Below are 12222 nucleotides of genomic sequence, written 5' to 3' on the forward strand. Positions count from 1 at the left end.
CTTTTAAACCGTTGGTAGGGCCTTTTAAACCGTTGGTAGGGCCTTTTAAACCATTGGTAGCGCCTTTTAAACTGTTGTTTTAAACTGTTGCTAGGGCCTTTTAAAACATTGGTAAGGCCTTTTAAACCATTGGTAGGGCCTTTTAAACCATTGGTAGGGCCTTTTAAACCATTGGTAGGGCCTTTTAAACCGTTGGTAGAGCCTTTTAAACCGTTGGTAGGGCCTTTTGAACCGTTGCTAAGGCCTTTTAAACCGTTGGTAGGGTTCTTTTAAACCGTTGGTAGGGCCTTTTAAACCGTTGGTAAGGCCTTTTAAACCGTTGGTAAGGCCTTTTAAACTGTTGTTTTAAACCGTTGGTAGGGCCTTTTAAACCGTTGGTAGGGCCTTTTAAACTGTTGGTAGGGCCTTTTAAACCGTTGGTAGGGCCTTTTAAACCGTTGGTAGGGCCTTTTAAACCGTTGGTAGGGCCTTTTAAACCGTTGGTAGCGCCTTTTAAACTGTTGTTTTAAACTGTTGCTAGGGCCTTTTAAAACATTGGTAGGGCCTTTTAAAACATTGGAAGGGCCTTTTAAACCGTTGGTAGGGCCTTTTAAACCGTTGGTAGGGCCTTGTAAACCATTGGTAGGGCCTTTTAAACCGTTGGTAGGGTTCTTTTAAACCGTTGGTAGGGCCTTTTAAACCGTTGATAGGGCCTTTTAAACCGTTGGTAAGGCTTTTTAAACCGTTGGTAAGGACTTTTAAACTGTTGTTTTAAACTGTTGGTAGGGCCTTTTAAACCGTTGGTAGGGCCTTTTAAACCGTTGGTAGGGCCTTTTAAACCATTGGTAAGGCCTTTTAAACCGTTGGTAGGGCCTTTTAAACCGTTGGTAAGGCTTTTTTAAACCGTTGGTAAGGCCTTTTAAACTGTTGTTTTAAACCGTTGGTAGGGCCTTTTAAACCGTTGGTAGGGCCTTTTAAACTGTTGGTAGGGCCTTTTAAACCGTTGGTAGGGCCTTTTAAACCGTTGGTAGGGCCTTTTAAACCGTTGGTAGGGCCTTTTAAACCGTTGGTAGCGCCTTTTAAACTGTTGTTTTAAACTGTTGCTAGGGCCTTTTAAAACATTGGTAGGGCCTTTTAAAACATTGGAAGGGCCTTTTAAACCGTTGGTAGGGCCTTTTAAACCGTTGGTAGGGCCTTTTAAACCATTGGTAGGGCCTTTTAAACCGTTGGTAGGGTTCTTTTAAACCGTTGGTAGGGCCTTTTAAACCGTTGGTAGGGCCTTTTAAACCGTTGGTAAGGCTTTTTAAACCGTTGGTAAGGCCTTTTAAACTGTTGTTTTAAACTGTTGGTAGGGCCTTTTAAACCGTTGGTAGGGCCTTTTAAACCGTTGGTAGGGCCTTTTAAACCATTGGTAGCGCCTTTTAAACTGTTGTTTTAAACTGTTGCTAGGGCCTTTTAAAACATTGGTAAGGCCTTTTAAACCATTGGTAGGGCCTTTTAAACCATTGGTAGGGCCTTTTAAACCATTGGTAGGGCCTTTTAAACCGTTGGTAGGGCCTTTTAAACCGTTGGTAGGGCCTTTTGAACCGTTGCTAAGGCCTTTTAAACCGTTGGTAGGGTTCTTTTAAACCGTTGGTAGGGCCTTTTAAACCGTTGGTAAGGCCTTTTAAACCGTTGGTAAGGCCTTTTAAACTGTTGGTAGGGCCTTTTAAACCGTTGGTAGGGACTTTTAAACCGTTGGTAGGGACTTTTAAACCGTTGGTAATGCCTTTTAAACCGTTGGAAGGGCCTTTTAAACCGTTGGAAGGGCCTTTTAAACCGTTGGAAGGGCCTTTTAAACCATTGGTAGGGCCTTTTAAACTATTGGTAGGGCCTTTTAAAACATTGGTAGGGCCTTTTAAACTGTTGGTAGGGCCTTTTAAACCATTGGTAGGGCCTTTTAAACCGTTGGTAGGGCCTTTTAAACCATTGGTAGGGCCTTTTAAACCGTTGGTAAGGCCTTTTAAACCGTTGGTAAGGCCTTTTAAACCATTGGTAGGGCCTTTTAAACCGTTGGTAAGGCCTTTTAAACCATTGGTAGGGCCTTTTAAACTATTGGTAGGGCCTTTTAAACCGTTGGTAGGGCCTTTGAAACCGTTGGTAGGGCCTTTTAAACCGTTGGTAGGGCCTTTTAAACCGTTGGTAGGGCCTTTTAAACCGTTGGTAGGGCCTTTTAAACCGTTGGTAGCGCCTTTTAAACTGTTGTTTTAAACTGTTGCTAGGGCCTTTTAAACCATTGGTAAGGCCTTTTAAACTATTGGTAAGGCCTTTTAAACCATTGGTAGGTCCTTTTAAACCATTGGTAGGGCCTTTTAAACCGTTGGTAGGGCCTTTTAAACCGTTGGTAGGGCCTTTTAAACCGTTGGTAGGGACTTTTAAGCCGTTGGTAATGCCTTTTAAACCATTGGTAAGGCCTTTTAAACCGTTGGAAGGGCCTTTTAAACCCTTGGAAGGGCCTTTTAAACCATTGGTAAGGCCTTTTAAACCATTGGTAAGGCCTTTTAAACCGTTGGTAGGGCCTTTTAAACCGTTGTTAGGGACTTTTAAACCGTTGTTAGGGACTTTTAAACCGTTGGTAATGCCTTTTAAACCGTTGGAAGGGCCTTTTAAACCTATGGTAAGGCCTTTTAAACCGTTGGAAGGGCCTTTTAAACCATTGGTAAGGCCTTTTAAAACATTGGTAGGGCCTTTTAAAACATTGGAAGGGCCTTTTAAACCGTTGGTAGGGCCTTTTAAACCGTTGGTAGGGCCTTTTAAACCATTGGTAAGGCCTTTTAAACCGTTGGTAGGGCCTTTTAAACCGTTGGTAAGGCTTTTTTAAACCGTTGGTAAGGCCTTTTAAACTGTTGTTTTAAACCGTTGGTAGGGCCTTTTAAACAGTTGGTAGGGCCTTTTAAACCGTTGGTAGGGCCTTTTAAACCGTTGGTAGCGCCTTTTAAACCGTTGGTAGCGCCTTTTAAACTGTTGTTTTAAACTGTTGCTAGGGCCTTTTTAAACATTGGTAGGGCCTTTTAAAACGTTGGAAGGGCCTTTTAAAACGTTGGAAGGGCCTTTTAAACCGTTGGTAGGGCCTTTTAAACCGTTGGTAGGGCCTTTTAAACCGTTGGTAGGGCCTTTTAAACCGTTGGTAGGGCCTTTTAAACCATTGGTAGGGCCTTTTAAACCGTTGGTAGGGCCTTTTAAACCATTGGTAAGGCCTTTTAAACCATTGGTAGGGCCTTTTAAACCGTTGGTAAGGCTTTTTTAAACCGTTGGTAAGGCCTTTTAAACTGTTGTTTTAAACCGTTGGTAGGGCCTTTTAAACCGTTGGTAGGGCCTTTTAAACTGTTGGTAGGGCCTTTTAAACCGTTGGTAGGGCCTTTTAAACCGTTGGTAGGGCCTTTTAAACCGTTGGTAGGGCCTTTTAAACCGTTGGTAGGGCCTTTTAAACCGTTGGTAGCGCCTTTTAAACTGTTGTTTTAAACTGTTGCTAGGGCCTTTTAAAACATTGGTAGGGCCTTTTAAAACATTGGAAGGGCCTTTTAAACCGTTGGTAGGGCCTTTTAAACCGTTGGTAGGGCCTTGTAAACCATTGGTAGGGCCTTTTAAACCGTTGGTAGGGTTCTTTTAAACCGTTGGTAGGGCCTTTTAAACCGTTGGTAGGGCCTTTTAAACCGTTGGTAAGGCTTTTTTAAACCGTTGGTAAGGCCTTTTAAACTGTTGTTTTAAACTGTTGGTAGGGCCTTTTAAACCGTTGGTAGGGCCTTTTAAACCGTTGGTAGGGCCTTTTAAACCATTGGTAAGGCCTTTTAAACCGTTGGTAGGGCCTTTTAAACCGTTGGTAAGGCTTTTTTAAACCGTTGGTAAGGCCTTTTAAACTGTTGTTTTAAACCGTTGGTAGGGCCTTTTAAACTGTTGGTAGGGCCTTTTAAACCGTTGGTAGGGCCTTTTAAACCGTTGGTAGGGCCTTTTAAACCGTTGGTAGCGCCTTTTAAACTGTTGTTTTAAACTGTTGCTAGGGCCTTTTAAAACATTGGTAGGGCCTTTTAAAACATTGGAAGGGCCTTTTAAACCGTTGGTAGGGCCTTTTAAACCGTTGGTAGGGCCTTTTAAACCATTGGTAGGGCCTTTTAAACCGTTGGTAGGGTTCTTTTAAACCGTTGGTAGGGCCTTTTAAACCGTTGGTAGGGCCTTTTAAACCGTTGGTAAGGCTTTTTTAAACCGTTGGTAAGGCCTTTTAAACTGTTGTTTTAAACTGTTGGTAGGGCCTTTTAAACCGTTGGTAGGGCCTTTTAAACCGTTGGTAGGGCCTTTTAAACCATTGGTAGCGCCTTTTAAACTGTTGTTTTAAACTGTTGCTAGGGCCTTTTAAAACATTGGTAAGGCCTTTTAAACCATTGGTAGGGCCTTTTAAACCATTGGTAGGGCCTTTTAAACCATTGGTAGGGCCTTTTAAACCGTTGGTAGGGCCTTTTAAACCGTTGGTAGGGCCTTTTGAACCGTTGCTAAGGCCTTTTAAATCGTTGGTAGGGTTCTTTTAAACCGTTGGTAGGGCCTTTTAAACCGTTGGTAAGGCCTTTTAAACCGTTGGTAAGGCCTTTTAAACTGTTGGTAGGGCCTTTTAAACCGTTGGTAGGGACTTTTAAACCGTTGGTAGGGACTTTTAAACCGTTGGTAATGCCTTTTAAACCGTTGGAAGGGCCTTTTAAACCGTTGGAAGGGCCTTTTAAACCGTTGGAAGGGCCTTTTAAACCATTGGTAGGGCCTTTTAAACTATTGGTAGGGCCTTTTAAAACATTGGTAGGGCCTTTTAAACTGTTGGTAGGGCCTTTTAAACCATTGGTAGGGCCTTTTAAACCGTTGGTAGGGCCTTTTAAACCATTGGTAGGGCCTTTTAAACCGTTGGTAAGGCCTTTTAAACCGTTGGTAAGGCCTTTTAAACCATTGGTAGGGCCTTTTAAACCGTTGGTAAGGCCTTTTAAACCATTGGTAGGGCCTTTTAAACTATTGGTAGGGCCTTTTAAACCGTTGGTAGGGCCTTTTAAACAGTTGGTAGGGCCTTTTAAACCGTTGGTAGGGCCTTTTAAACCGTTGGTAGCGCCTTTTAAACCGTTGGTAGCGCCTTTTAAACTGTTGTTTTAAACTGTTGCTAGGGCCTTTTTAAACATTGGTAGGGCCTTTTAAAACGTTGGAAGGGCCTTTTAAAACGTTGGAAGGGCCTTTTAAACCGTTGGTAGGGCCTTTTAAACCGTTGGTAGGGCCTTTTAAACCGTTGGTAGGGCCTTTTAAACCGTTGGTAGGGCCTTTTAAACCATTGGTAGGGCCTTTTAAACCGTTGGTAGGATCTTTTAAACCATTGGTAAGGCCTTTTAAACCATTGGTAGGGCCTTTTAAACCGTTGGTAAGGCTTTTATAAACCGTTGGTAAGGCCTTTTAAACTGTTGTTTTAAACCGTTGGTAGGGCCTTTTAAACCGTTGGTAGGGCCTTTTAAACTGTTGGTAGGGCCTTTTAAACCGTTGGTAGGGCCTTTTAAACCGTTGGTAGGGCCTTTTAAACCGTTGGTAGGGCCTTTTAAACCGTTGGTAGCGCCTTTTAAACTGTTGTTTTAAACTGTAGCTAGGGCCTTTTAAAACATTGGTAGGGCCTTTTAAAACATTGGAAGGGCCTTTTAAACCGTTGGTAGGGCCTTTTAAACCGTTGGTAGGGCCTTGTAAACCATTGGTAGGGCCTTTTAAACCGTTGGTAGGGTTCTTTTAAACCGTTGGTAGGGCCTTTTAAACCGTTGGTAGGGCCTTTTAAACCGTTGGTAAGGCTTTTTAAACCGTTGGTAAGGCCTTTTAAACTGTTGTTTTAAACTGTTGGTAGGGCCTTTTAAACCGTTGGTAGGGCCTTTTAAACCGTTGGTAGGGCCTTTTAAACCATTGGTAAGGCCTTTTAAACCGTTGGTAGGGCCTTTTAAACCGTTGGTAAGGCTTTTTAAACCGTTGGTAAGGCCTTTTAAACTGTTGTTTTAAACCGTTGGTAGGGCCTTTTAAACCGTTGGTAGGGCCTTTTAAACTGTTGGTAGGGCCTTTTAAACCGTTGGTAGGGCCTTTTAAACCGTTGGTAGGGCCTTTTAAACCGTTGGTAGCGCCTTTTAAACTGTTGTTTTAAACTGTTGCTAGGGCCTTTTAAAACATTGGTAGGGCCTTTTAAAACATTGGAAGGGCCTTTTAAACCGTTGGTAGGGCCTTTTAAACCGTTGGTAGGGCCTTTTAAACCATTGGTAGGGCCTTTTAAACCGTTGGTAGGGTTCTTTTAAACCGTTGGTAGGGCCTTTTAAACCGTTGGTAGGGCCTTTTAAACCGTTGGTAAGGCTTTTTAAACCGTTGGTAAGGCCTTTTAAACTGTTGTTTTAAACTGTTGGTAGGGCCTTTTAAACCGTTGGTAGGGCCTTTTAAACCGTTGGTAGGGCCTTTTAAACCGTTGGTAGGGCCTTTTAAACTGTTGTTTTAAACTGTTGCTAGGGCCTTTTAAAACATTGGTAAGGCCTTTTAAACCATTGGTAGGGCCTTTTAAACCATTGGTAGGGCCTTTTAAACCATTGGTAGGGCCTTTTAAACCGTTGGTAGGGCCTTTTAAACCGTTGGTAGGGCCTTTTGAACCGTTGCTAAGGCCTTTTAAATCGTTGGTAGGGTTCTTTTAAACCGTTGGTAGGGCCTTTTAAACCGTTGGTAAGGCCTTTTAAACCGTTGGTAAGGCCTTTTAAACTGTTGGTAGGGCCTTTTAAACCGTTGGTAGGGACTTTTAAACCGTTGGTAGGGACTTTTAAACCGTTGGTAATGCCTTTTAAACCGTTGGAAGGGCCTTTTAAACCGTTGGAAGGGCCTTTTAAACCGTTGGAAGGGCCTTTTAAACCATTGGTAGGGCCTTTTAAACTATTGGTAGGGCCTTTTAAAACATTGGTAGGGCCTTTTAAACTGTTGGTAGGGCCTTTTAAACCATTGGTAGGGCCTTTTAAACCGTTGGTAGGGCCTTTTAAACCATTGGTAGGGCCTTTTAAACCGTTGGTAAGGCCTTTTAAACCGTTGGTAAGGCCTTTTAAACCATTGGTAGGGCCTTTTAAACCGTTGGTAAGGCCTTTTAAACCATTGGTAGGGCCTTTTAAACTATTGGTAGGGCCTTTTAAACCGTTGGTAGGGCCTTTGAAACCGTTGGTAGGGCCTTTTAAACCGTTGGTAGGGCCTTTTAAACCGTTGGTAGGGCCTTTTAAAATGTTTCTAGGGCCTTTTAAAAATCAACTTTTATTTTTTACCTAATTCCGTTTTTTCCCCAAATTCTGATTTCTTGGTTTTGTTTTTCCAGGTTTTGGGTTTCCCCCCAAAAATGGTTTCCCCCAGTTTTTAAAGACAAAAACGACAAAATTTGATTTTCTGTGTTCACAACAATGCCTAAACCACATCTGACTTTTGAGGTTTGGAAAAAATCTAAGAAACTTTGATTTTTGAGCATGCCCTGCACTGCTGTGTGGGTAGAGGGTTTTCTGTGGTGCAGTAAGCCACATGTGATGTGATTCGGCTGCCAATGGAAAGGGTAGAGTTAAGGCCAGTAACACTGCGTATTATTCAGAGCCCCATGAAATTACCCAATTTATTAATTCTACAGATCTTACTGAGTATTTCCTACAATACTTTAACTACTGCACCCAGAATAGTTCTTGCTCTAAGTCAATATGTATTCCATATACAGTGATTCGCATTGGGCACATTTATTTGACCTTGGAGCATGTTTTAAAGCCCACATTTTATGCAAATGTCACTTTAAATATGAACAAATATGTATATCATTGTTAATGTTTAAACAATTCTTTTTCAAATCATGACTGGTTATTGACACATTTCTACTATTACCTGGGGCACTTTTATTTTGAAAATATCAGAAAATCCGTGACCTGGAAGTACTTTTTTAGCTGACAAGACGCTGATCATGTGATGAGTTTGCAAATCAAATGCCCACTTGTGCTGCCACTGGACGGCGACAAACAAGTTAACCTTTATTTATTGTAATTTAAATTAGTTTTGTAACGATCGTCGTCGGGTGATGAGGAAGCGGACCAAAACGCAGCTGGGAGCGAACACATGTTTATTCTTTACACTGAAATAAACACGTACACAAAACCAAGAAAATGCCGATACGTTAACTGCTCAAAAACAAAGAGACAACACCCCACAAACAGCGTGGGGGAAAGAGGAACTTAAATGTGATCCCAATCAGAGACAACTAGCGACAGCTGTCTCTGATTGGGAATCGACAGAACCCAACATAGAAATAAACCCCATAGAGCTAACACAAGGCTATAACGCAAACATAGAAAACAAACCCAGGAAAAATACCCAACATGACACACCCTGACCCAAAATACTCGAGTTCACCTGGTCAGGGCGTGACAAGTTTGTAGTAGTTAAATGTTCGAGTTAGATTAAATACTGTAGCTACCTGAGTTGAGGTTTGTAAATTAAAGAGAAATATAACAATACGAATTGAACGGAGTTTCCCATCTCCCCATTTACAGTTTCTGGCGCAGCACAGACCTTGTCCAAGTGGTGTGACAAAGATATTTCCTAACAGACGTACTAACTTTCTTTGTTGTTACTTTTAAGGTTGGAACCAACATGCAGTATCTCCAGCAGGCAGAGAGGCAAGAACCATTCGTCCTCCAGCTGAGGGACAAGCTCCTATTCACAGCCCTGTGTAATGTTCAATGGCATTTTTAGCTGTTAGTGATAATTCCCTAAGTGTTTTTATTTTGTAATGTTTTTATTGAATATTAAAACATACAATCTACTTGCACTGAAACCGCTCAACATTTACATTCAGTCATCTAGCAGACTCCCATCCAGAGAGATGCACACGAGCAACCAGGGACAAGCCCCAGGGACAAGCCCCAGGGTCAAGTCCCAGGGTCAAGCCCCAGGGTCAAGCACCCCGCCCAAGTGTACATCAACAGACCTTCCACCAAGTCAAATCGGGAGCCTAGACCAGCGACCTCTCATCTACCAGTCCAAGCTCCCAACGGCCAGGCCACCAACCATCCAAGATCCCCCCCACAGTTCCCCGAGAGCTGACACTCAACTATCCCCCCCCCCCGAAAAACCTCCCCCTCCACTTCCCAATTGGGGGTTTAATTTGACTTTATTTTTAACTTTTATATTTGACCCTCATTCTTTCCCTCGCCCAGCTACTCCCCTCCGACTTGTTTCTATTTCCACCTCCCGACCCTCAGTTTCCCTCAGCCCACCTTCAGTATCTCTGCTGACTACCCTCTTCGGATTTCTACCACCCATATACTGTATCTTTCAACTGTGCTGTGATGTTTAACATACAATTTCAATCTATCTAATCGAATAGAATCCACAGACTGCGAGTTGAAGATAAATACTTTTACTAAGAGTATTAGTATATTAGTAATTGACTGACCAGGTCTCTCCAAATCTCCCAACAATGCTATTTCTAGGGTCAATTTGAAATTAATGTTATGCTTTTTTTGTTGTTGCCATTCCTGAACCTGAGACCAGAAACAGGCTACCTGAGGGCAATACCAAAACAAATGGTCTATTGATTCTGTATCCTCACAACAAAATCTGCAGAGCTGCAATGGTTGTATGCCCCAAATATTTAACATTTTGTTGGTGGCAAGAATTCTGTACAATACTCTTAGCTGAAAAGCGATAAGTCTTGAATCTTGCGTTGTTTTATATATCAATCGATACATAAAAAAATCTCTTCCCAACTATTTTTGCAATCTGTATGGCACAGCATCCTGGTCCTCAAATTAAACTGTTATACTTTCCTATTTATGCTATTTTTGTTCCTCCGCCAGTTTTGATCCTTTATATTGGGCAGACAGACCAGTTTCCTACCTCCTCCCGCTGCCACCTGCCTCCTCCATTTTTGTGGTAATACTGTAATCAAATTGGTTGTAATTTACAGTATAATTTAAAAACAAAATACCCTTTTCAAACATCTTTTCCATAAACACAGGTATTTTATCAACAGCACATTTGAGTTTTAATATTTGTTGCAATATTTTTTGCAATTTTTTTCTGGGGATAAAAATTGAAATTGTAACCAGCTCTACATGGAATGTTTGAAAAAGAGAGACAAAAAACAAACACACCCCTGTCACGTCCTGACCAGTAAAGGGGTTATTTGTTATTGTAGTTTGGTCAGGGCGTGGCAGGGGTGTGTTTGTTTTGTGTTGTCGGGTTTTTGGGGTATTGTTCTATGTTTTGTATTTTTATGTTCTTTCTACGTTGTGTATTTCTTTGTGTTGACCTGGTATGGCTCTCAATCAGGGACAGCTGTACATCGTTGTTGCTGATTGGGAGTCATACTTAGGTAGCCCTTTTTTCACCTGTCTTTTGTGGGAAGTTGTTTTTGCACTGCTGTGGTTAGCCTGCAAAACTGTCTAGCTGTCGTTCGTTTTCTTTTTTTGTTTTTTGTTTAAGTGTTCAATAAAAGTTAAAGAAGAGCACTCAACCCGCTGCATTTTGGTCCACTCACTACGACGGCCGTTACAGATACTTTGAACGAGGTTTCATTTTCAATGAATCAAAAACGAGAAAACGGAAATCTGCACAAAGGCCCCATACTTCCTTTCAATACCATACTGCCCTTTTTAAACAAGGGATGAGATTTTCTTAGTATCCTACTTGAGAACCATTTACGGTTCAAGTAAAACTGTTGAATAAGTGAAGCTTTTAGAGAGAGGTTGCTTTTATAATCTCTACCCACCCAGTACATATTCATGATATAGATAGGCCCGCTTTACGCTTTAATTCCCTAAGTGTTAATACATTTGTGTTCAAATGTCTTACATCATTAAGCCTTTATGTATGTGTTACACATAGGGCTGTTATGGTGACCGTATTTCCGCCACACCGGCGGTCACGAGTCATGAAGGCAGTCAAATTCCAGGTGACTGTTTAGTCACGGTCATTAGGCTTCTCCAAGCTCTGATGCTGCTGCTGGTCATTAGTAACCTACCAAACTAGCTAACTGCCTGGTACTCACCACTCTATTGTCCCTCTAATCACTCTGACATCAATGCAAATGAAATCGAAAATCTAATCAAACACTTCAGCTCATTCATTCATTGGACTACAGCTCAGAGTTCAACACCATGGTGCCCTCAAAGCGCATCACTAAGCTAAGGATCCTGGGACTAAACATCTCCCTCCGCAACTGGATCCTGGACTTCCTGACGGGCCGCCTCCAGGTGGTGAGGGTAGGTAACAACACATCTGCCACGCTGATCCTCAACACGGGGGACCCTCAGGGGTGCAGGCTCAGTACACTCCTGTACTCCCTGTTCGCCCACGACTGCTTGGCCAGGCACGACTCCAACACCATCATTAAGTTTGCATATTACACAACAGTGGTAGGCCTGATCACCAACAACAACGAGACAGCCTATAGGGAGGAGGTCAGAGACCTGGCCGGGTGGTGTCAGAATAACAACCTATCCCGCAACGTAACCAAGACTAAGGAGATGATTGTGGACTACAGGAAATAGAGGACCGAACACGCCCCCATTAACATTGACGGGGCTGTATTGGAGCAGGTTGAGAGATTCAAGTTCCTTGGTGTCCACATCACCAACAAACTATCATGGTCCAAGACAGTTGTGAAGAGGGCACGACAAAGCCTATTCCCCATCAGGAGACTGAAAAGATTTGGCATGGGTCCTCAGATCCTCAAAAGGTTTTACAGCTGCACCAGAGAGCATCCTGACTGGGTGCATCACTACCTGGTACGGCAACTGCTCGGCCTCCGATCGCAAGGCACTACAGAGGGTAGTGCGTACGGCCCAGTACATCACTGGGACCAAGCTTCCTGACATCCAGGACCTCTATACCAGGCGGTGTCAGAGGAAGGCCCTAAAAATGGTCAAAGTCTCCAGCCACCCCAGTCATAGACTGTTCTCTCTGCTACCGCACGGCAAGCGGTACCTGAGCGAGGTCCAAAAAGCTTCTTAACAGCTTCTACCCCCTCAAGCCTTAGTGGCCTTAGTGGGAGTGACCATTACATTCTATAGGAGTGACCTTCACTCGTCTGTTTGTCATCATCGCTACTTAAACGCAGTGAAAAAGTACAAATTATTGCTAAACCCTGCCCCATTTCCACAATTTCTCTTCTTAAAGTATTTTTTTTAAACCGAGCTCTAACTAATGAAGGCCAACGTT

At 42.7% G+C, this 12222-nt stretch overlaps 1 protein-coding gene across 5 annotated transcripts in view; it reads right to left on the reverse strand.

The window, feature by feature from the left end:
* Positions 1-12222, reverse strand: part of LOC106566317 (membrane-associated guanylate kinase, WW and PDZ domain-containing protein 1) — a 97632-nt gene that overhangs the window by 11509 nt on the left and 73901 nt on the right. The gene's annotated exons all lie outside the window — the stretch shown is intronic.

The sequence above is a fragment of the Salmo salar genome, chromosome ssa13 (genome assembly GCF_905237065.1).
Source record: "Salmo salar chromosome ssa13, Ssal_v3.1, whole genome shotgun sequence".
NCBI lineage: Eukaryota > Metazoa > Chordata > Actinopteri > Salmoniformes > Salmonidae > Salmo > Salmo salar.